The sequence below is a fragment of the Gracilinanus agilis genome, chromosome 5 (genome assembly GCF_016433145.1).
Source record: "Gracilinanus agilis isolate LMUSP501 chromosome 5, AgileGrace, whole genome shotgun sequence".
NCBI lineage: Eukaryota > Metazoa > Chordata > Mammalia > Didelphimorphia > Didelphidae > Gracilinanus > Gracilinanus agilis.
The window spans coordinates 279,811,017-279,836,670 of record NC_058134.1 but is presented as its reverse complement, the minus strand read 5'-3'; positions in this window follow the sequence as shown (position 1 = coordinate 279,836,670).

Here is a 25,654-nt window from a genome sequence, read left to right as displayed (position 1 = left end):
CAAAATCATTTTTTCTCATTCCAGTTTGATTATGTACTAATAATTAATTGAGCACAACTTGACACTATATGCTAAGATTGGCATTTCAAGGAACAGACAAATCATACCTTATGTTGATCTTATTAGAGAACATATTAATAGGCTACAAATTTCTAAAGGAATAAACACTCATATCAAATAGAAAACATATGTACCTGCTTTTTCACTACCACCATTTTAGTCCACTATAAATTAAATTTAAATGAAACCCAGGTAACTGGCTATGGTCAGGTAACCAACTAGTTATGGATAGCCTATAACTGCTAGAGACTGTGTACTTTTATAGTAGAGTAAACTAAGGAAGAATGGTAAATAAGTAAAGGTACTAATCTGAGATAGGTTAATTCCTTAGTGTCTGTTGAGGGAGACGTACATTCAGAATGATATAATCTCGTCAGTGTCAGTGCTTCTTTCCTTGGATTGAAGGATACTATACTGATCCAACTTCCTCCCACCCCGCCATCTTAAAAGAAAGGATATAGCCAGATGCACCTTACATGATTATGTGTCACTGAGGAAGTAGCTGCTCAGATAATGGTTTTGGACAAGATAGTTTCCAAGTTGCCTTCCAGCTCTACGACTCAATAAGGATTGTTTTTCAAGATTAACCATGTAATTCTTACTTGATTATCTTAAAAACAACTCTCCTGAAAATTGACAGGATAAAGCTTTTAAGACATATTTAGCTATTTCTTTAAGCAGACTATTAGACACTATAACTGTTGTAGGGTAGGAGGGTGATCAGGTTATTCAGTTCCTATTTCCTTCCTCACCTTACTACCAACTCATTACCCAGATGAGTTTCCCATTTTCTTCTTTGCTCTGGGAAGTCTCATCAAATGATCTGCAATTCTATCTTTTTAAAATTCCAATTCCTTGCCTTCCTCTCCTATATAACACTTTGGTAAAATATCTCAGTGTTGATTTATCTTCTCCTCCTCCCTGGAGATATCCCCCCTCTTCAATTGTTTTCTTATTTATAATTTGCAGGCCCTGACAAGTAAAGTCTTATGATTAACTCTATCTACAAAGACAAATCAAACATTTTAGACAAATAAGCATAAACAGACTTTCTCATGCTATGATGTTTTAGGTAACTTCCAATGACTTTTAACCTGGAATCTATGAGGTTTTCTCTCTGTCTCTCTCTCTTCCAATAAACTGACATAGATATGTATAGGGGGCCATGCCTCTATATGATTTTTTGGGGTCCTGAGCGGCGTGGTGGCATAGGATGGTTAAAGCAGGAGAAAGAAAATGAGAACAACTAGACTAGTGGTTAGCCCATGCTGTCCCAAAGTCTGTGGGCTTGGGAGTTTATTATATACTGGTTTCAAACAAAGAACACAGCTATGAAGGGGTAACAGATCATACATAACCCATTAAAGTCTAAAGAGTAAAGGTATAAGTACCAAGACAATGGCCAAATTCCAACCATGAATTAGTAGGGATAATTCTGGGAGAGGAAATATTTTTATGGAGATGCTCACTTATTGAGTTCTATCTTCCAGGATTATAGGCACCTGGACAAATAAAGTCAAGACTAAAAGCGCCATACTTATCTAAGTATGCAGACTTATCTTAAGTAATGTTTGTTAGGGTTCAGGCTTCTTAATTATCAAGGAGAGGAATCATTAACTCAGTAGATGCTGGTCTGCCACTTCAAAGTTTTCCAATAGGAGTTCTAAGAAAGGTGGGGATCAAAACTGAGTCAAAAGATGAGCCTCAGATTTTTATCTTAGATGGCCCATTCTGTCTGCATTCCTGACATGCAGTGCAGAAAAATCATACGCACAGTTTTACTTGCCGATGATTTTGTAATGGGATCCAGATAAAATATCTGTTACAGACTCTGTTTCTCTAAATGACTCCTAATAGCCTCTTGGAGGGATCAAGTTGATTTTGGAATAACCTACCTGCTGGTACCAGAGCTTTTCAGGGCTCAGGTGACCAGAACCAAACACAAAGACTGCCTCAGTCTGGAATGGTCACTTAGGGAATCCAGATAACAGGCCCTAAATTCGATCCTATTTCTCCAAAGGCTTTAATATATCGAACGGCTTCCCACAGATATGTCTACCTATATTTATATTCTCCATGAAGTTTTGGATATTTTTCTTTTTTCCTAAAAGGTTACAAAGCTGTCTCCAAGATTTCATTTGTCCAGGGAGTTGGACAAATCACCCTTGACTCCAGCTTTCTGCTAGACTCTGGTCATGTTGATGTGATCAGTCTACCTCCTTAGTATCTTGGACTCTAAGGTCCAAGTTTTTCTATACAAAGCCTGACAGCAGTTGTTGTTTTTTTATTTTTCCCCCTTTGTTTGTGAATGTCCAAAAATGGAAATAATTTTGTTTTGGTAAGTATCACTACCAATGTTTGTTTCGTAACTAGCAACAAAACTTACCTTTTGATGGCTGAACAAACATGGACATGGGTCTACCCATTTATGTCAGGCCTTCCATACTTAGCAGATCTCCTAAAACCATATGAGTTGCCACAGTCTTCCCTGCTTGCTAGAACATGTGAAAGCAAAGGAAGACTTTGTCTACCTAAGCTGGAGGCTCTTGTTGAATATCCTTTTAATGCTCCAGTTAGTAAACCTCTTTTTGTTAACTATTGAATGACCTGTGAATGCTTCATTTCATTCTAATATCAAATTTCACTAAGGAAAGCTGATCTATGTCAAGCCCTCCACTAACAGGAGACCAGAAGGAAAAGGGACAAAAGTAAAGAATGGAGCTCCAGCTTTATTCTTGTAATTAATATAGCTTCTTTGTACCCAACCTGCCTAATGTCTTGTTCCCAGTGTCCTGACCCCTTACACTGTAACAAATTCCTCTCCCCGTGCTGGTCTCCCAGATACATGGGACTTTACATGGCTATCTTTTTCCCAGGTCCATATGCCTTCTACATTTCTTGTTAAGAATAAGATTCCTCTTTTAGTCTCTCTCTTGGATTCCCTGGCCTGACTTTTAAAGTTCACCAGGAGACATGACTTATTACTCTTCAGTCTAAAGCTGCAAGGGTTCACAAAACCATCTAGTGGAATCCCATCATTTTACAAAAGAAAAAGATAAAGCTCTGGCAGGCTTAATGCTTTGTCCAAGACAACATGACTAATAAAAGAATAATTTATTCTAAAGACGGATTTGTGCCCATAAAGGGATCACCTGTTGTGCCCGAATTTTACAGTTAATTTAACAGGTTATCTGGATCTTTTTCTGTGATTATGTCTTTGAAAGACCAAGTCTTTTATACTAGAATCATAAAATAGAGTCTTTAGCACCCATAAATATTTTCCATAGCACCAATGGAAGTATGCTCTACTAGCTGGATACATTTCATGAAAAACAGATCATGTAGAATGACAGCAGGAGACTGGTGTTTTTATTAGTCACTATCCCAGACAAACTCTATTTAGAAGGAGGTGAAACCTGACAGATCCTGGCTTTCATGAGCAAGCTTACTGTAATGTCAAATTTCACATAGATATCCTAGCTCAATTGGAATAAAACAGCAATCCAAATAATTTCATGCATCATTTGGCTAGAAAGATGAGACTTAGGAAATTGATTTGATTTGTAAAGATGTATGCATCATTTTGTTAATGTTTTAAACTCCAGGAGGTACTTCATTGAAAATAAGATTTCAAGAATGGGAAAGCCTTTAAGGAAAGGTTTTTGAATCATTGGATGTTGGAGTTAGGTAGTATATACTGTATGGAATGTTGGCCTTGAAGTCAGAAAGACCTGATTTCTTTACTGTTACATTGGGTGAACCTCTTAACCTTTCTTAGCTTTAGTGATCTCACTTTCAGAATAGGAATAATAACAGAAAGTAGACTACAAAGAATGTCATAAAGATCAATTGCAATTATATGTGAAGTGTTCTGAAAAACTTAAATTGATATGTAAATGCTAGCTTTTATTATTTAACAATAGAATTTATTTACCAATGTCTCATTCCTTCCCTCTCTTCACTGCATTATAGAAGGCACCATTCAGAAGACAGATATGTATATATAAATTATATCTTTCATGTTTCCACTTTCAGTTCATTCACTGGAGGTAACATTCACAAGTTATTCTTCAAGTATTGAATCTGTAACTGTGTTCTCTTGGTTCTACTTATTTCACTATTCATTATCCCATGTAGTTCTTTCCAAGTTTTTTTGGTCAAATAATTTGTATAATATTAGGATTATTTGTTCTTTAAATGTTTGATATAATTCACTTGTGAATCTATCTGGCCCTGCGGATTATTTCTTAGGAAGATCCTTGATGGCATGTTCAATTTATTTTTCTGAGATTGAATAATTTAAGTATTCTATTTCCTCTCTTGTTAATCTAGTCAATTTATATTTTTGTAAATATTCACCCATTTCACCTAGATTGCCATTGGGCAATATAGTTCTTAATAATTACCTTAATTTGCTCTTCATTACAGGTGAGAGCACTCTTTTCATCTACTATGTATTTCCTCCTTAAGCTTCTTTAATTTCTCCTTTAGAAATCTAGATGCTATACCATTTGTTGCATTTGGTGTTTAGTAATGATATTACTTCGTTGTTTATAGTACCTTTTAACAAAATGTAATTCCTTCCTTATCTCTTTTAAACATGAATTCCTACTTTGGCTTTATCTGATATCATGATTGCTACTCCTGCTTGTTTTTTTTTTAATTTAAATGGTGCATAATAAATTCTGTTCTAGCCTTTTACCTTGAATCTGTGTGTGCCACCCTGCCTCAAATATTTTTTTAAACACATAGTAGGATTCTGGTTTTTAATCCACTCTGCTATCTGCATCCATTTTATGGGTGAGTTCATCCCATTCACAATCAGCATTATGATTACTACCTGTATATTGCCCTTCATCCTATTATCACCTTTAGATCCTACTCTATTCCCCTTTCTCTCTATTCCTCCTCACCAGTATTTCGCTTTTTGTCACACACCTCCACATCCCCCTACCTCCAATTATCCTCCACCTTCCCTTGTCTTCTTCCACTTCTACTTCTCCATAAGGTAAAATAGAATTCTCTACCCCATTGAGTTTACTAATTTTCTCCTCTCTGAACCAGTTAAGATGAGAATAAAGTTTAAGCATTGCCCGTCACAACCCTAATCCTCCCCTCTCTATAATGATTTTTCATACTCCTTTATGTTATATAATTTAACCCATTCTATCTCTCCCTTCCCTTTTCTCTCAGTGCAACCTTTTCTTTCAGCCCTTGATTGAATTTTTTACATATCATTCAAATGTATACATATAATATCACATATGTATATCTTTCCATGTTATAACATTTACATATACATCACATTATCATATATCATAATATACATCATATCATCATAATCATCATAATCAGCTTATTTCTCTTTCTGACTAAATTCCTTCTATCTTCTCCACTATTAAGAGTAATTCTTGAGAATTACAGAAACCTTCTTTCCATGTAGACATATAAATATTAATGAGTCCCTAAAATTTTCTCTTTCTAACTTACCCTTTTGAGCTTCCTTTGTGTCTCATATTTGGACTTCCGATTTTTTGTTTAGGTCTGGCTTATTCCTGAGGAATGCTTGGAATCTTCTATCTAATTGAATGTCCCTTTTCCCCCTGAAAGAATATACTCAGTTTTTCTGAATAAGTAAGTATGAGATGTAAACCCAAATCTTTTGCCTTCCTGAATGTCATATCCCATGCTTTTGATACTTTAATGTAAAAGCTGCTTGGTCCTGTGTGATCCTGATTTTAGCTCCATGGTATTTGAATTGTTCCTTTCTGGCTGCTTGAAGAATTTTCTTCTTAGTTTGCCAGCATTTGGCTATAATATTCCTTGAAGTTGTCATTTGAAGATTTCTTTCTGGAGGTAATCTCTGAATTCTTTCGATTTCCATCTTATTTTCTTGTTTGAAGATATCTTGACTGTTATCTTTGATAATTTCTTGTAATATGATGTCCAAGGTTTTCTCTTTATCATGGTTTTCAGGTGGTCCAATAATTCTCAAATTGTCTTTCCTAGATCTGTTTTCTAGTTTAGTATTTTTTTCAATAAGATATTTTATGTTTTCCTCTGTTTTCTTATTTCTTTGATTCTTTTTTATTATTTCTTAATTTCTCATGAAATTATTAGTTTCTAGATGGTCAATTCAGTTTTTGGTTCTCCTTTTTCAATTGGTCCATTTCTTCTTGCATCATTTTCCTTTCTTCTTGTATTACTTTAATCTCTCTTTCCCATTTTTCCTCTGCCTCTCTTAATTGGTTTTTGAAGTCTTTTTTAAGCACTTTGAAAATTTGTGTCCAATCCATATTTTTCTTTTGGACTTTGGGTATGTTTCCACTGATTTCACTGTCCCCTTCTGTGTCTGTACTTTGCTTTTTGTCTCCATAAAAATCTTTAGAATTAGGTGCTTCTTTTATTGTTTACTCATTTTTCCTATCTACTTATAGGTAGGCTCTGTTTTCTCGGAAGTTGTGGTGCCCTCTTAAACTTCAGTCCTTCCTTGATGTTATTCTCAGGTTATTTTCTGGGTCTTAGGGCTAAGAGCCCTGGGATCCCTCTCCCTCTGCTGATTCAATTGTCCCTTGAGATGCTGATGGCTTAAGGGCTTACCTCAAGCTTGGGAATAAGCTTTTGATTTCACTCTGACCTTGATCAGGTCAGGGGCTGATCAAATTCTAGCCCCAAGCTTAGACTCAAATTTTTTGGTTTTCCTCTATTTTTGATCCAATCAGGCATAGTCTTGATTGCCCTGTCTTGGAGCTCCACCCTGATATTTAGGCTGAAGGATGGTATTTAGTACTTAGTATTTAGTACTTAGTATTTAGTACTATCAGCCACCCCAAACTATGTACTATGTCCTTATTCGAATCCTAGAGTAGAAATCCTGGTGTAGCTCTGAACCCACATGGATCAGTCCACTTCAGCCCATACTGCCCTGGGTTGGAACTTTGGACTTCTGTATAAGTTTGAAATTTCAAGGGGTGTGGGTTGTTTTGTACTACTATTTGCATAGATCTTAGAGTCTTAATGTTAGTTTGGGCTTAGGTTCTGAACCTTGGGCAGCATAGATTGGGATAAGGTTTGGCTTGCTCTTTCCTTGCTCTTCTTTCCTTGCTATAGTCTTTTGCTGGCTTTGCTTTCTTCTAACCTTAGTTCCCCAGATGATCTCTTCCTACATTTTGGGTTTTTTTTCTCAAAAGTTGCTTCCACTCTGTCTCCTTGTTGGTTCTTTCACTGCTGTATTCTTTTTGTGGTGATATTTTAGTGTTGGTCAGAGAGGATTCTTGTGGTGACATGGAGCAGCTCTGGTTCACTCTTTCATCTTGCCTCTTCCCCTGGAAGTCCTAGTTTGCTTGTTTTTTAATTAACCTGCCCATTGCATCTTATGGCACACTAGTTATCCATCACAAGCCTATACCACAGTTTGTTTATCCATTCCCCAATTGATGAACATCCCCATCAGTTTCCAGTTATTTGCCCTTACAAAGATTGCTGCTATGAATATTTGGGAATCTCATCTCTTTAGGAAACTACCATTGCTGGTTTAAGTGTGTACTGTAGTGCAGAGATTTTGCATGCAATATTACCCTAGGCAATCCTGTCAGTTACCCTGAATCAAATCTTGCTGATGTCATGTGCCATGCCAGGGGCCAACTGGCAGTTGGTTTGAGACTATATAAGGCCCTGCACACCCAACCTTAGGGTTCTTTTTTTCCTTGACGTCACCCAGACAACTACTAAACCTGACCTTTTCCCTTGGGGCTCCTGATTGGGAAAGGTGGAATGGAGGAGGATCCTGGGCAGCAACTTAGATAGTTTACCTAATGGTTAGGGCCATCTCTAGAGTAACTCAACAACATCAACAGTGTACCTAGCTGATCAAATAACACCAAGCCAGAGTCTAGATGTCTCTGACTGGGAGCTGATTGCCCTCAGCCTGTCAAGACCCCTTAGGTCCTCTTCCAGCACCTGCCAGTTGGCCCTAGCAACAGTTTAGCAAACCTAAACCCTCTTACCTTGATTTTCCCTTTCCAGTTCAAATAAATCCCTTAGCCTTAATCTGTGAATACCTGTGACACCTTCAAGGCTAAGGAGACTAAGAGGAAGACAGAATTTTGAAAAATAGGGATACTGTGGAAGTGAAAGCTAAGCCTCCATTGTTGGCAGGAAGTTGAACCACAGTTTCCTGCTAGGCTCTGCTCTCACCCAATAGGGAGTCAGTTACCTCAGCAGGGAGGGGCCACCAACCCAACATCTTAAAGGAGCCTGCAGCTAGCAATGGAGATTCACTGGGCAGCTCAGCTGAGGCTGCTCCCCTCTGACAACATCAACTCCAATCTTCAGCTAGTTTAATTACTGGCTTGTAGGCCCCTGGTGACCCCCCTCATTACCATCTCCTCTTATCCCCTTATTACAATAGACAGTTTTATAATTCTCTAGGTGTAATTCCAAATTGCTCTCCAAAATGGTTGGAACTATTAATAGCTCCACCAACAGTGGGTTAGTGTCCTAATTTTTCCATATTCCCTCAAACACTTGTCATTTCACCCTTTTGTCATTTTAGCCAATCTAATGGTGTAAGATAATATTTCAGAATTGTTTTAGTTTGCATTTTTCTAATCAGTAGTGATTTAAAGCTTTTTTAATATATTTGGCTTTGATTTATTAATAAAATTTTTCATGTATTTGGCTTTGATTTCTCAATAAAAATTGTTCATATCTTTTGCCCATTTATCAATTGCAGGATGGCTCTTATTCTTATAAATGTGACAAAATTCTCTATGTATTTTACATATGAGACTTTTTTTTAGATATGAGACTTCTATCTAAAAGGCTATCTATAAAACATTCCCCCACAATTTTCTGTTTTCCTTTTAATCTTTGCAACATTTGTTTTATTTGTACAAAAACTTTTCAATTTAATATCCTCAGAATAATCCATTTTACATCTCACAATGCTCTCTATCTATTGATGACTCATAAATTCCTCTCCTATTCACAAATCTCATAGGTAATATGGTCCAGGTCCTTCTAATTTATTTATGATATCTCTTTTTATGTCTATCCATTTTTATCTTAATCTTAGTGAATTCTATAGGATATTTTTCTCTACTTCATTTCTGCTAAACTACTTTCCAATTATCCCAACAATTTTTACCAAATAGCCATTTCTTACCCCAAAGTCTAGTTCTATATTTTGTCAAATACAAGCTTATTATAATCTTATATTCTTACTTATTACATGTTCATCCTGTTTAGCTGATATATCTTTCTATTTCTTAGCTAGTACCAGATTTATTTTGATAATTACTGTTTTATAATATAATTTAAAACTTAGTACTCGTAAACTTCCTTCCTTTACATTTTTCATTAATTCTTTTGATATTATTGATTCTTTTTCTTCCAAATGATTTTTTCCTAGCTCAATAAAACATTTTTTGTAATTTAGTTTGCATGTCATTGAATAAGTTTAATAAGACATTGAATATGATAATGATGATGACTATGCAACAGAAAAAAACATGAATTTGGAATCAGAAAACTTGGTATGAATCTTGATGTTGATCCTTATTGGTTATTCAACCTTAGGTATATCAGTTTTCATTTCAATGTCTCAGTTTCTGGAGGCAGCTGGATAAGAAAAGATTTATCTTTATGACCTCTCATCTATGGGGCAAGCAAGTTAGCCTAGCTTTCAGTAGCAAAGCACTCTGGGGGGGGGGGGACAGGAGAGAGCATGTTCCAGAAAAGTTAAACCATTACTACCAGCTCCCATCTGCATTCAGATCTTAATGAACAGAACCTAGGGCACTGAAGTCTAAAACCTTAGAAATAGCAGTGTCCCTCAGGCTACTAGTACTGTTTCTAGCCCAGGTCCTGAAGTCCACTATGAGAGGAAAAAATCACTTGAGAGAAGGAGGAACCTACTTTATTCAACAACATGAATACCAGTAGCTGAAAAACTGTCAATGACAGGCAGCTAGACACAAAAACTCTGGGACAGGTTGTTTCCAGTACCCCTTCACCATCTCCATTTCAAGTCAACACTCAGGGATGCAACTTCTATGGAGAAAGGATCAGTAATTCCTGCCAATTCCCCCATCCACGGAAGATAGTCTGAAAGAAATTTTGGAGGCAGCCATGAATCAGGTATTCAAGAAGATTTCTCTCACCCTTCCCTTTACATAAGACCACAGTAGAGATAGGCCAGGATCCTGAATCCCCAAACCTTAGGGAGTATAATCTGTCCTTTTCTGCAACAGACTATGGATATACCACCTGGAAACTACTGAAGACTTGGGAAGAGGAAGTTCTGACTATCAAAATCTGTGGCATTGTAATATTGTTGAACATCAGAAATATAAATGACTATATTGGTAAAAATAACAAAAAATATGACCTTCTTTGCTTTGCTCCTGCATACTTAGGACCATAGGAACTTTCTGTTTGACGTAGACCTGAAACTTCTTATATGTTTTGTTTTTCTTATTAGAGTTGGAGCTCCTTTTGAAGAGGGATTATTTTGCTTTTACATTTTTATTGCCAGCACATATCTAAAACCTTTGCATTAATAATTAAACAATGATAAATTGATTATTAATTAATAACTACTTAGAATCCATTTAATTATTATTAATAATTAACAACAAAATATTCATTAATGCATTATTTAATGTTAATTCCTAGCTCAAAGTCATATGATCCAATGAAATATTGATATTTTAAGAGACCATTCTGTAGACCTCCTGGAGTATCCCATAAAATGCCAGTAGGCATTCTAAGAACTATGACTCTTAAATAAAAATTCACATGATAGTTATATCTAAATGGAGGTATCCCAACTTAGTAATGAGAAGAATTTAGAAATTATAAATAATATAAACCTCCATCTGCAACCATACATTCCAGGGGCAAGATCCACTTTCAGAATATTTCTTTTTCTGTACCCTCCATGAAAGTCAAACTGGACTCTTTTCTGTTGTTCCCCAAATTCAGCATTTTTCCACATGACTTCCTGCTATTGTATAGATTGTATTCTTAAAATGTAGAATTCAATAGGTTCTCAACTTCACCTCTTTCACCTGCCAACTTCCTTTAAGACTCAGCATATATGCCACTTTTTAAGGGAAGTCTTGAATGGTCCTCTGAGTTGGCAGTGATTTCTCCTTTCTCAGATCATCACTTGTCTATGCATATGGTGCATTCAAGTATGTAAAATCCTTGAGGCTAGGAAAAGCACTTTTTGCCCAGTTTATATCTCTATTAGTATACTCTCTTCCATATGGTAGGCATTTAATCAATGTTTTCTGGATGATTGTTTAATGTAAGTGTTCAATTTATACCACTGAAACTTTGGCCATGAGGGTCCTGTGTTACATTTCCTTCCTTGTTAGTGAGGATTTCCCTCTGGAGATGCTATGCTGATTCAATTGCATTTAATTTCTATATGAATTATGTCTTTTATATAATATACAAATCTTTCCTCATGTCCCAGAGTGCTAATAATAAGGTCACAAGCATTCCACAAAAGGCAACTTCTTATGGGTAGTTATTTGAGTTCCCAAATAGCAACCCCATTGCCCTCCTTGTGTTCATTTATTGCACAATATTGATTTGTTCCAATCCTTTCCAGTGTTGCAAAACATTTTTAGGTCTTCATTGTCATTCACCTAGCTAGCAGGTGGAGCTCAGTTACATTCACTTACTTTTCAAATATTTTTCAAAGCCTCCTCTCATCTCTCATGTGAATTATTGAATGTCTCTAAACAAGGATACTCTCCATCAACACCCACCACCTTTCCCTACATGCTTTCTAACATTCAAGTTGATCTGTTGAATATGTGATAGGTTGGGACAAAGATTCTGAAGAAGAGAGGAATTAAAAGGCAAAACAAGTCCTCATAAAAATGTTCCTGAAAAAGCAGAACTAGGGGTGAGCATGCATTTTCCAGGCCCCCTCATTTGCCCTGTGCTTTGCATGGATAGGAAAAATTGAAGAAGCAGGGGACACATGCCATAGTGCATGGCAACCCACACATACCTGTCAGCAGTGAGGAATATCATTTACAATGAGCAATTTCAGCACACTAAGTATTTAGAGAAAAGAAAGAGAGCATGGTCATTCCAGCTCCTGAGGCAGAAAGCAATGTCATCTATTATAATCAAAGAATTTATGTGTACATGTACAAAGAATTTAAACAGCTGAATAGTTCATTCATATTCAGCAGGAAAAGTCAAGATGGTGGAGAAGGTACAGAAATCTGCCTGATTTCTATAAAATTACCCTCTGAGAAATTATGAGATAACAACTTAGAATATATTTTGGAGCAGTAAAATCCACAAAAAAAAGGTGAAATAATTTTCAGCCCAAAACACCTTAGAAGAATAGTACAAAAGATCTATTGCACCCAAGTAAAAGTATAGTACAAAGCAACACACTAAGGCATGTCCCCACCATAGCAACAGGTCTTGGTAGTGGTTTAATCAGCAGCAAAGGCTTCTGGAGCCCTCATCCACAGATGATAAGGAAAGTCAGACAACTGCTCAGAACATTAAAAGTGTCCCTTTGCTGACTCTGGGTGCAAGACTCTTGACACATTGCCCATATGCAGATCTAGGTCATTGTCCTTGATCATGGTCTTAGGGTGAGGAGCAAGAGCACATACCAGTAGTTGAGGCCACAGGGGAGCAGAGGACTCTGATTACAGTTATAATGTGGAAAAGAGTGTTTATGGTTACCAGAGCACAGGCTTAGGAGAGTATTAAACGCACCTCTCCTTACAACATACCATCTTGGAAGAACTGAAAGCTTAAAGATCTGCATAGCTAGTTTTGGAGGCAGCTTTACAAAGAACCATGAAGTTTGGAATAGTGCTTGCTTTACCAGAGGAACAGAATATAATTTTAACAGTGTTTTTAAGTTAAAAAAAAGTCTGGAAAATGAACAAATAACACAAAAATGAACTCAACATCAAAAGTTATTTAGGTTACAGGGAAGATGAAAACACAAACTCAGAAGAAAGCAATGAAGTTAATACTGCTTGCTACATCTAAAACCTGCAAGAAAACATGGGAATTGGTCTCAAGCCCAAAAAGAATGAATGGAGAAGCTCAAAAATCATTTTAAAAATTAAATAAGAGAAGTAGAGGGGAAATTTGGACAAGAAATGAGAATGATATAGGTAAATCATGAAAAAAGTCAATAACTTGGTAAAGGAGGCATAAAAATTAATGAAGAAAATAATACTTTAAAAAACAGAATAAATCAAGTGGTAAAAGAGGCACAAAAATCCACTAAAGAGAACAACTTCTAAAAATACAGAATTGGCCAAATGGAAAAAGATATATCAAAATGCACTGGAAAAATATTCCTATTGCCATGCTGATTTATTGACTAAAGACTCTTTTTTGAGCTCATACTTATTGAAAGCTTTCTTTCTTTGTTCTTTTCTCTTTTTGGTGATTAAGAAAGTCTATGGCTTTTAGAGCTTTTAGAGAGAATTATTTGGTGAGGTCTCTATCTCAGACTATTAAGGTTACTACTTGATTCACTGAAAATAGAAAAAAAAATGATGCTGTACTGCTGCCTACTTATGGACAGTGGGGAGAGAAACAGGTTGCCTAGGGCATTCAGGACTCCAGAAGGATAACCAGGGAGATGTGTTATACTAAAATAACTCTGCTTTTTTCTAAAGAGCTCTAAATTTAATAGTAAAGGGAAAGGAACATTTTCGTTTCTCAGTAGCTTTTGTTCTAGGTGAATGGGTTGTCCCAAACCACTAAGGTTGAAGGGAAGGAAGAGTATATTTCCTCTTTTGTAAGTAAATAGCCCATATCCTTTTCCTGATTAAAATGAAACACATTTTCATTTGCATGATAATTATCATCAATGAGTTTCAATATTTACACTTTTAAAATGATAAATATATTAATATTTACTAGTGACAATGTATACCAAAAGGCAAGGTAAAGTGAAGTAACAATATTTATTAAGTGCTTACCATGTGCCAAGGGGAAAGGAAAAATAGAAAAAGTCCCTACCCACAAGGAACTTACCTTCTATTGTGGAGAAGATAACACATAAAAGGGAGGCTAAAGGGAGAGGTGAAAGAAGGCACCCATATAGGGGCATTATGGCATAATCAGCAAGACAGCTTCCCTAAATGGAAGACTTGAACAGGACCACCCAATGGGAGAAGCAGCTGACATAATACGGTCATGTTCCAGGATGAAAAGAACAAAGGGGCTAAAAGTTGGTGGAAAAAAATACAAAACACTTTGCTTTCTGCTGATGTCAGAATCTTCTTCAATCAACTTAATGCCTCAATAAATGTGAACTTTGACTTAAGTTGTAAAATATTCCTAGTAATATCTTTGCTAAAAATGAGAAACATAAGGATTTAATAAATATTTATTGAATTATTGACTTCTAGTACCTACATACTGTAGCAAACCTTCAAATGTTGATGAAACACTATCCTTTGATTCATGTTTTAAACCTGTTAATCCGAGTTGGCCAACAATATGACTAACATTTGCCCAAGGTTCTTCATTATGGAATTAGAGTTTGGCTATATCATGAAGGCAAGGTGAAAGACTTGGATACAGGAAAGTTGATCCAGTCTAGGAATCAGGTTGAAACTAATCAGAAACAGAGGCATTCAGTTAGTGCTTAGTTAAACAGTCAGGTGTCAAGGTTAAAAATAAAATTGCTGTTCCAGGAAAGGTCTTTAAAGAATAGAGTCAGATCATCATTCCAAGGCATACATGCTACAAAAGGGATTGTATGTAGGAAATTAGCATTTGAGTGATCATAAACTCACAAACTATAAAAATGTTGTGATGAGGGTAGCCCATGATTCCAAGCCTGGGACAATTTTTCATAGCTTTGAATATGCTAAAGGAGACTTCTAATTGGTAAAGAGAATGTGGACATGATGTTGTATATCTGCATGAGGGTAGATTTGGTGCCAGAACAACTTGAGAAAAATACATGTATGGTTTTGACTACTACTGATTCTATATTCGGAGAAGAGAGAAAGACTTTGGAAGCTTCAAACATGTAGAGGAAGCTGACCCTTCAACATTTCCTTAATTTCTGGCTTGCCTCTCCAGAAACTTCAGAAGGTTTTTTTGTTTGTTTTTGTTTGTTTTTTCCTTCTTTGAGGTTGAGCTTCTCTTTTGGTTTGAGCAGAGATCTTATCTGGCTTTCAGCAAATAATTTTTTGACTTTTTTTTAGTTTAGGCTAGTTTAGTGGTATTGAACTCAAATAGAAATTGGAGGGCATTTAACCACATAGAAGATTCCAAATGGGTTGTCTATCAACTTATAGAACCATGTTTCAACATTATTGATATTGAGGCAGCTAGATAGCACAGCATGCTAAACCTAGAGTCAAGAAGATATGAGTTCAAATTTAACTTCAAATATTTACTAACTGTGTGACCCTTGGCAAGTCACTTCACCTGTCTGTCTGTATCAATTTACTCTTTTGTAAAATAAGGATAATAATAATGTCTACATCCCAGGGTTGTTATGAGGACTGACAAAATTGTAAAGTTCTTAACATAGTTCCAGGTAAATAGTAATATATATATATATATTAGCAACCATGATCATTATTATTATTATACTCCATTGTATTTTTTATTTATTTTGTTAAATATTTTCTGGTTACATTTTAATCTTGTTTAGACAATAATATTACCATTGGTAACATAGTTTGTAGGCTGTGTGTACAACACCTGTCTGCTCTATCAAAGTATCTAATTTCTTTGGCAAATGAGTTAACTTATATTTGCCTATATATTCTAAATTATATTAAAATATAACTATATTTTATATAACCCAAGTTTGGCAGGAAAGGGCAAAATTAGCAGGTAAATGACTAGGAAAGCATCTTTTGTTTGGAAGCATAATTGTAATAGCTCAGTAATATTTGGTAAGGGTACGGACAGACATAATTTTTATTTAGCACCTTTCTATTAAATGTACATAAGAAGGCTCCAAACTGGTAGTAACCTTAGGTTCTGCTTGCCCTTCACTCCTACTCCTGTCCCTATGCTGCCGTGCTGCTGATGGTATAGGCACCAACCTGGACTCTTCTTCTTAGACGTAGTACAATCTTCAAATCACATATATCCATGCTCTTCCTGAGAACCACATGACTATATATATATATATATAGTCTGGGACTGGGAAAAGATGGCGAACAATTTGAGTGACATATCGTCAGTTATAGAACTTGGAATTTACCCAGATGGCATGAGCCAAGGGCAAAAGACAGCCACTACTGGTCTCACTCTTGAGAATGGAATTTCTGAGGGCATAAGGTGGTAAGGGTGGGTAAGCCTATACACCTGCAGATCCAGTATCCATACCTTATTGCCACAAGAAGTTCTTTCACCTATCACTAAAGAGAACTCAGAGATAACAACAACACTGCTGTCAAGAAGATTATCACTTCCCCTTCCTTTCCTTTGGTCTAGACCATGGCCAGGTCTGACCAGGGTCTGTGAGCCAAATACTAAATTGATGCTTATTGATTTAGATTACTTTAACTCTCAATAGATATAGCATAGCCATTCTCAACACCTTTTTCCTTATCCTGATTCCTAACCCTTTTGAGTCAAAGCATTAAAGCCTGTTTCAAACTTGATTCAAATGAAGACTGGCATTCATTCCAACAGCAAGTGAATAGTTACAGCCAAAGGGGAAAAGGATTTACCAAAATCACAGTCAGTTCGTGTTACCCATTCAAATATCAACAACTAGCCCATTACCAATCTTTATCATTTAACCTAACCCCAAGCCAAGGAATAAGAGGAGCTGTTTAACAGTACATTCAGCTTCTCCCTCAATAACTTTGGTTTGGGCACTGTTAGTAGGGTCAGGTGCTTAGATGAGTTGATCATCCATAAGTCCTGGTGGTTACCAGCACACCTTGGTGACTACAGAGGCATCATTATCCACTCAGCCTAGATCCATTTACCACCTGAGGATTTTGGGCCAGCTTATCAGGCCCAGCTTATAGAAGCACCTTCCTGTCCACTCTTCCATCTAGTTACCCCACCACATTGAGCAATAACAATAGACAACCAAGTGGAAATACAGTACAATCTAAGTGAGTATGACATATCTTATTTGAAGGAGCTCATCCATAGGAATATTATGATAATTCCTAGTCATTTCCTTGTGATGGAACTCCATTTCTGGCTCCATGATCCACCAAAAGGACATCTCTTCACTATGTGGCTAGCAGGTGAAATTCAGTTGTAGAATGTTTGCATGCACTAAAATCCACTTGGAGACTGATTGCATCAACTGTACACACTGCACATGCTCACTAGCCTTTCATTAAATAAACTATAAAATAACTAGCATTTATATGCCATTTTGCATATATATCAAAGTCACTTTAAGATGCAAGAAGATGAATCAGGGATCATAGACTTTTGAAGAACAAAGGTCATACACATCAAGTAGGCTCGAATGTCTATGGGCCAACTTTTTCCAGAGTCTATAGGTTTTTAAAGGAATTTCTGCACAGTGCTTTTGGCACATGGGTAGAAATATGGAGAATAATGGAAAGACATAAGAGAGCCCTTCTGAGGCTATCTGCTTCATTGACTTTAAGCAGGAGGAAATGAAATTGAGAAAACTCATAGCAATATCACAGTGCTAAGTAAAAAAGCCAGTTGGAGGAGGCATAGAGCAAGTAAGCCCATAAGAAATTCCAGAGACAGGTCAAGTTGAATAATCAACTTCAGCTGCAAAGAGGATGCAGAGACCAAAGCACAGCTTCTTTATCTGTCTGCTTTCCCAGAATCTATCCTCCTTTGATTTATCCAATCATTTTTCTTTTCATTGGTGGAAAAGAGAGATGAGTAATTGTAAAGCAACAAAATCAATTCAGATTCAGTATTATTATGTCTTGGGTCTTGGGTCTTATTGTAATACTATTTGCATTTCAAATGATTTTTACCTTTGATTTTTTTAAAAAGCAATTTAACAATGAATTGTAGAATCCTATGGGTTTGGGGTATTCATGATCAAGGCCAAGGATGGGGAGGTCAGGTATAGGAATGGATGTTCAAACTAATTAGATCAAAAAGAGGTATTTGAATGTTTTTCTTTAAATTCTGAGCCATTCCATGATTTTTCATTAAATTGCTTTTGGACCCAAGAGAGCAAGGAGATAAACCTAAGGGTAATATGGTTATCCTCTTAGTATATACCATAATATTTTATCTACCATACACCACACTACTCATACTCACTTCATATCAACTCTATGAACTAAGTACAGATATTATTACATTCGTTTTAGAGTGAGAAGACTGATATCTAGAGAAGTTAAAGACCATTATCACAGAGTTTGTAAATATCAGAGGTAGAGCTTCTCTGATAAATCAACTAAGAGCAGTCAGTCAGTGAAGCAACTGGGGGCATAATATTGCAAGATGGGCTTGGAGTTAGGAAGGCCTGATTTCAAACTTAACTTCAGATATTTTAGCAGTTATGTGACCTTGGGTAAATCATTTAACCTTAACCAAGTCTTAATTTTCTCCTCTATAAAATGTTGTGAAANAAAGTTCTTAACATAGTTCCAGGTAAATAGTAATATATATATATATATATATATATATATATATATATATTAGCAACCATGATCATTATTATTATTATACTCCATTGTATTTTTTATTTATTTTGTTAAATATTTTCTGGTTACATTTTAATCTTGTTTAGACAATAATATTACCATTGGTAACATAGTTTGTAGGCTGTGTGTACAACACCTGTCTGCTCTATCAAAGTATCTAATTTCTTTGGCAAATGAGTTAACTTATATTTGCCTATATATTCTAAATTATATTAAAATATAACTATATTTTATATAACCCAAGTTTGGCAGGAAAGGGCAAAATTAGCAGGTAAATGACTAGGAAAGCATCTTTTGTTTGGAAGCATAATTGTAATAGCTCAGTAATATTTGGTAAGGGTACGGACAGACATAATTTTTATTTAGCACCTTTCTATTAAATGTACATAAGAAGGCTCCAAACTGGTAGTAACCTTAGGTTCTGCTTGCCCTTCACTCCTACTCCTGTCCCTATGCTGCCGTGCTGCTGATGGTATAGGCACCAACCTGGACTCTTCTTCTTAGACGTAGTACAATCTTCAAATCACATATATCCATGCTCTTCCTGAGAACCACATGACTATATATATATATATATAGTCTGGGACTGGGAAAAGATGGCGAACAATTTGAGTGACATATCGTCAGTTATAGAACTTGGAATTTACCCAGATGGCATGAGCCAAGGGCAAAAGACAGCCACTACTGGTCTCACTCTTGAGAATGGAATTTCTGAGGGCATAAGGTGGTAAGGGTGGGTAAGCCTATACACCTGCAGATCCAGTATCCATACCTTATTGCCACAAGAAGTTCTTTCACCTATCACTAAAGAGAACTCAGAGATAACAACAACACTGCTGTCAAGAAGATTATCACTTCCCCTTCCTTTCCTTTGGTCTAGACCATGGCCAGGTCTGACCAGGGTCTGTGAGCCAAATACTAAATTGATGCTTATTGATTTAGATTACTTTAACTCTCAATAGATATAGCATAGCCATTCTCAACACCTTTTTCCTTATCCTGATTCCTAACCCTTTTGAGTCAAAGCATTAAAGCCTGTTTCAAACTTGATTCAAATGAAGACTGGCATTCATTCCAACAGCAAGTGAATAGTTACAGCCAAAGGGGAAAAGGATTTACCAAAATCACAGTCAGTTCGTGTTACCCATTCAAATATCAACAACTAGCCCATTACCAATCTTTATCATTTAACCTAACCCCAAGCCAAGGAATAAGAGGAGCTGTTTAACAGTACATTCAGCTTCTCCCTCAATAACTTTGGTTTGGGCACTGTTAGTAGGGTCAGGTGCTTAGATGAGTTGATCATCCATAAGTCCTGGTGGTTACCAGCACACCTTGGTGACTACAGAGGCATCATTATCCACTCAGCCTAGATCCATTTACCACCTGAGGATTTTGGGCCAGCTTATCAGGCCCAGCTTATAGAAGCACCTTCCTGTCCACTCTTCCATCTAGTTACCCCACCACATTGAGCAATAACAATAGACAACCAAGTGGAAATACAGTACAATCTAAGTGAGTATGACATATCTTATTTGAAGGAGCTCATCCATAGGAATATTATGATAATTCCTAGTCATTTCCTTGTGATGGAACTCCATTTCTGGCTCCATGATCCACCAAAAGGACATCTCTTCACTATGTGGCTAGCAGGTGAAATTCAGTTGTAGAATGTTTGCATGCACTAAAATCCACTTGGAGACTGATTGCATCAACTGTACACACTGCACATGCTCACTAGCCTTTCATTAAATAAACTATAAAATAACTAGCATTTATATGCCATTTTGCATATATATCAAAGTCACTTTAAGATGCAAGAAGATGAATCAGGGATCATAGACTTTTGAAGAACAAAGGTCATACACATCAAGTAGGCTCGAATGTCTATGGGCCAACTTTTTCCAGAGTCTATAGGTTTTTAAAGGAATTTCTGCACAGTGCTTTTGGCACATGGGTAGAAATATGGAGAATAATGGAAAGACATAAGAGAGCCCTTCTGAGGCTATCTGCTTCATTGACTTTAAGCAGGAGGAAATGAAATTGAGAAAACTCATAGCAATATCACAGTGCTAAGTAAAAAAGCCAGTTGGAGGAGGCATAGAGCAAGTAAGCCCATAAGAAATTCCAGAGACAGGTCAAGTTGAATAATCAACTTCAGCTGCAAAGAGGATGCAGAGACCAAAGCACAGCTTCTTTATCTGTCTGCTTTCCCAGAATCTATCCTCCTTTGATTTATCCAATCATTTTTCTTTTCATTGGTGGAAAAGAGAGATGAGTAATTGTAAAGCAACAAAATCAATTCAGATTCAGTATTATTATGTCTTGGGTCTTGGGTCTTATTGTAATACTATTTGCATTTCAAATGATTTTTACCTTTGATTTTTTTAAAAAGCAATTTAACAATGAATTGTAGAATCCTATGGGTTTGGGGTATTCATGATCAAGGCCAAGGATGGGGAGGTCAGGTATAGGAATGGATGTTCAAACTAATTAGATCAAAAAGAGGTATTTGAATGTTTTTCTTTAAATTCTGAGCCATTCCATGATTTTTCATTAAATTGCTTTTGGACCCAAGAGAGCAAGGAGATAAACCTAAGGGTAATATGGTTATCCTCTTAGTATATACCATAATATTTTATCTACCATACACCACACTACTCATACTCACTTCATATCAACTCTATGAACTAAGTACAGATATTATTACATTCGTTTTAGAGTGAGAAGACTGATATCTAGAGAAGTTAAAGACCATTATCACAGAGTTTGTAAATATCAGAGGTAGAGCTTCTCTGATAAATCAACTAAGAGCAGTCAGTCAGTGAAGCAACTGGGGGCATAATATTGCAAGATGGGCTTGGAGTTAGGAAGGCCTGATTTCAAACTTAACTTCAGATATTTTAGCAGTTATGTGACCTTGGGTAAATCATTTAACCTTAACCAAGTCTTAATTTTCTCCTCTATAAAATGTTGTGAAAGATTGCTAATCCCTTTATTGGGCTACTCATCTACCTTTGATGTCCACCTTTCTTCCAACTCTCAACTAAGTCTCCAAAAATGCTGTAGCATAAGTAACAGACACACTACCCTGGTAAAAATTTTGTAGCACATGGTTAAACCAAGTTGACAAGCCTCAGAGTTATTGATGAGTTAGGCATATGTTTACCCCAAGTATGTGAAGACTTCCTCCAAAGGAAAGGGTGAATGAGAGCAATTTATTTCAATTTCCTTAAAGGTGACTGAAACAGACTCTTTGGAGTGCTCAGAACTTCTTCAGACATTGAAGACATTGAAGTCATCCAACTACATCCCAGGCCATCTAACTTTTGTCTTGCCACTGGACTTCAAGCACTTTGGAAGAGATAGAGGGGCTGATATCTTTGTGTAACTCTGCCTCACTTAACTTGTATTATTCTGACTGTGGCTTCCTGATATTTAAATTGTTTCTTTATGGTCGTTTGTTATATTTTCTTCTTGATCTGAGTTATGGTATTTGGCTATCACATTCCTGAGAGTTATCCTTTTGGGATCTCTTTTTGGAGGGGATGAGTGAATTCTTTCAATTTCTATTTTACCTTCTTGTTCTTGAATATCAGGGCAGCTTTCCTTAATAATTTCTTGGAAGATGATTTCTCAGCTCTTTTTTGTTCATGACTTTTAGGTAGTCCAATAGTTATTAGATGGTCTCTCCTGGATTTATTTTCTTGGTAAGTTGTTTTTCCAATGAGATATTTCACATTCTCTTCTATTTTGTCATTCTTTTAACTTTGTTTCTTGATGTCTCATGGAGTCATTAGCTTTCACTTGCCCAATACTAATTTTTTAGACATGATTTTCTTCATTAAATTTTTCTACCTCCTTTCCCATTTGTCCAATTCTACTTACTTATTCTGCTTTTTACTTTTTTTTCCTCAATGAATTTTTCTACCTCTTTTTCCAAAGGGCCAATTCTTTCTTTCAATGCATGTTTGTATATATCTTTTTCCATTTTGTCAATTCTGATTTTAAAGGAGTTTTCTTCTTTGGAATTTTGTGCTTCTCTTACTGATTGGCTTATTCTGTTTTTTCAAGGTACTAATTTCTTCAATATTTTTGGTGTCTCCTTAAGCAAATTTTTGATTCTTTTTTCATGATTTTCCTGTATCACTCATTTCTTTTCCCAATTTTTCTTCTACCTCTTTTATTTGATTTTTAAAATCCATTTTCTGACCCTGATTAATTTTTTTAGCTTGAGAACAATTCATCTTTTTTTTTAGAAACTTTGGACGTTTTGTTCTCTTTTTCTGAATTTGTGTTTTGGCCTTCTCTGTCACCAAAATCCCTTTATATGTTGAGTTTCTTTGATGTTGTTGTTTGCTCCTTTCCCAACATTTCTCTTATCATTTCATTAACAAAAAGCTTTTTAAATTGGGCTGTGTTCCTTTTGTGAAGGGAGTACTATTCTAAGCTCTGGGTTCTTTGTGCTACTGCCTTCAGAGCTAGCTCTGGGAATCTATAAGCTTTCAGTTCTTCCAAGGTGATATTACCTAAGGAAAGATGTATTTGATACTCTCCTGGCTTGTACTCTGATCTATGAGTAACCACAGGCTTTTCTACCTTAGAATTGTGACCAGGGATCCCTACTCCCATGTGGCCTCAATCTAGTCTATGCTAGTGTTCTTCCTCACCCTGAGACTTTTTGAGTGAAAAAGGGAGGATGAGGATGAGAGAAGGTAAGGGAATAGAAGGTAGGGAATAGTAAGGGAAGGGAGGAAGGTAGGGAAAGTAGGCAGAGTAGCTGGTCCCCATCCCAGGTGGGAAAATTAACCTAAAGCTCTTTGGAGCTCAATAAAATCAGGTCACACTTTAGGGATAGAATAAATTGTGTTTATTTAGGTTAGGAAAGGGAAAAGGTCTAGGGAAGCTAGGAGGTAGATCACCAAGGCTCTCTAGGGAAAAAGGCTCTCCTCCATCTGGTGAAAAAGGCACTACCCTCAAAAAGGCACCAAACACTGGCACCTCTCTCTTTTATATATTTTCCTCAGATACCCCCCACAAAGGAAGTGGGATGTGTCTGAGGAAGTTATTGTAGAGACTACACCTCCTAGGACTCTGGCCATTACAAAATACACAGACTGCAACCAAGATCTGGGACCTGGATTTGGATATGTGACAATATGTCAAAAATCTTTCACCCAAAACCAGCAAAGGGACACCTATAATCTCCTCAACAATTTTCTAACTCCACCATCCCCTTATCATCTGTGACAGAGCTACAGAAGCCTTTGCCATGCTGGTTGCCACAGTGAGTCCTGCTGTTTTGTGCTTCACTTCTACCTGAGTGCAATAGATCTTACATAATTGCCTTCTAAGTTGTTTTGGGCCCCAAATTTTTTCTACCCCATCTTTCTGTGGGTTATGCTGCTCCAGATTTTATGTTGAAGTGTTATATCATAATTTTTTGGAGGGTAACATTTTAGAGATTAGGTGGGTCTATGCACCTTCTTTGCTATCTTGGCTCTGTTCTTTCTTTTTTCTTTCTTCTCCTCTTCCTTCTCTTCAAAAATTGAATAAGATGGAAAATATCTTACATGTTTGCATATGTAAAATCTATATGAGATTGTTTACTATCTCAGGGAGGAAAGAGAAATTGGAGGGAGGGATACAATTTGTAACTCAAAAAAATTTTTTTAAATGAATATTAAAGTAGTTTTTAATATATAATTGAAGGGGAAATCAAGTATTATTAGGAAAAAAAGAAGACACCAAATGGGGTTATGTAGAGTCTGACATGAGTAACAACAACTTTCCATTGTGGAATCCTCTGGGTCTATCTATGAAGGTATTCTACAAAGCATTTACCAAACCCTCATACAACCACATCTTCCAGAATTTATCCTTGTTTTGGATTGACATTATATATTATAATCCAAGTCTAAGGTTAGTCCTTCAGTCAGGAAGCCTTATTATATGTCTACCATGTACCAGCCACTATTCTAACTACTGAAGATATAAAGACAAAAAGCAGCCTCTGATCTAAAGAAATTCACAAATTAATGGGAGAGACTCGAAACCACCCTAGGATTGCCTATAATGGGTGAATATATTCTCTATAGATCCATAAGTCTAAGAATTATTCTGGAATCATTTTTAAAAAGAGATTCAAATAGTTAGAAGCCTTAATACTCCAAGTCTTTATTTTGGGGTTACTTTTTTTAACATTTATTAATATTTATTTTTTTAAAAGCTAACATGGTTACATAATTCATGCTCTTACATTCCCCTTCACACACACCCCCGACTTCCCCCCTCTCTTCCATGGCAGATGTGTATTTCCACTGGTTTTAACATGTGTCATTGATCAAGACCTATTTCCATATTATTGGTAGTTGCATTGGTGTGGTAGTTTTGAGTCTACATCCCCAATCATGTCCACCTCAACCCATGTGCTCAAGCAGTTGTTTTTCTTTTGTTTCCACTCCTGTAGTACTTCCTTTGAATGTGGGTAGCATTCTTTTCCATAAATCCCTCAGAATTGTCCTGGGTCATTGCATTGCTGCTAGTACAGAAGTCCATTACATTCTATTTTACCACAGTGTATTGGTCTCTGTGTACAATGTTCTTCTGGCTCTGCTCCTTTCACTCTGCATCAATTCCTGGAGATCTTTCCAGTTCACATGGAATTTCTCCAGTTTATTATTCCTTTGAGCGCAATAGTATTCCATCACCAACGTATACCACAATTTGTTCAGCCATTCCCCAATTGAAGGGCATACCCTCCTTTTCCAGTTTTTTGCCACCACAAAAAGCACAGCTATAAATATTTTCGTACAAGTCTGTTTATCTATGATCTCTTTGGAGTACAAACCCAACAATGGTATGGCTGGATTTTATAGACCTGACTATTGTTGAACAACTTTTTAACTAGTAAAATACAGCCACTCATGATAATAATT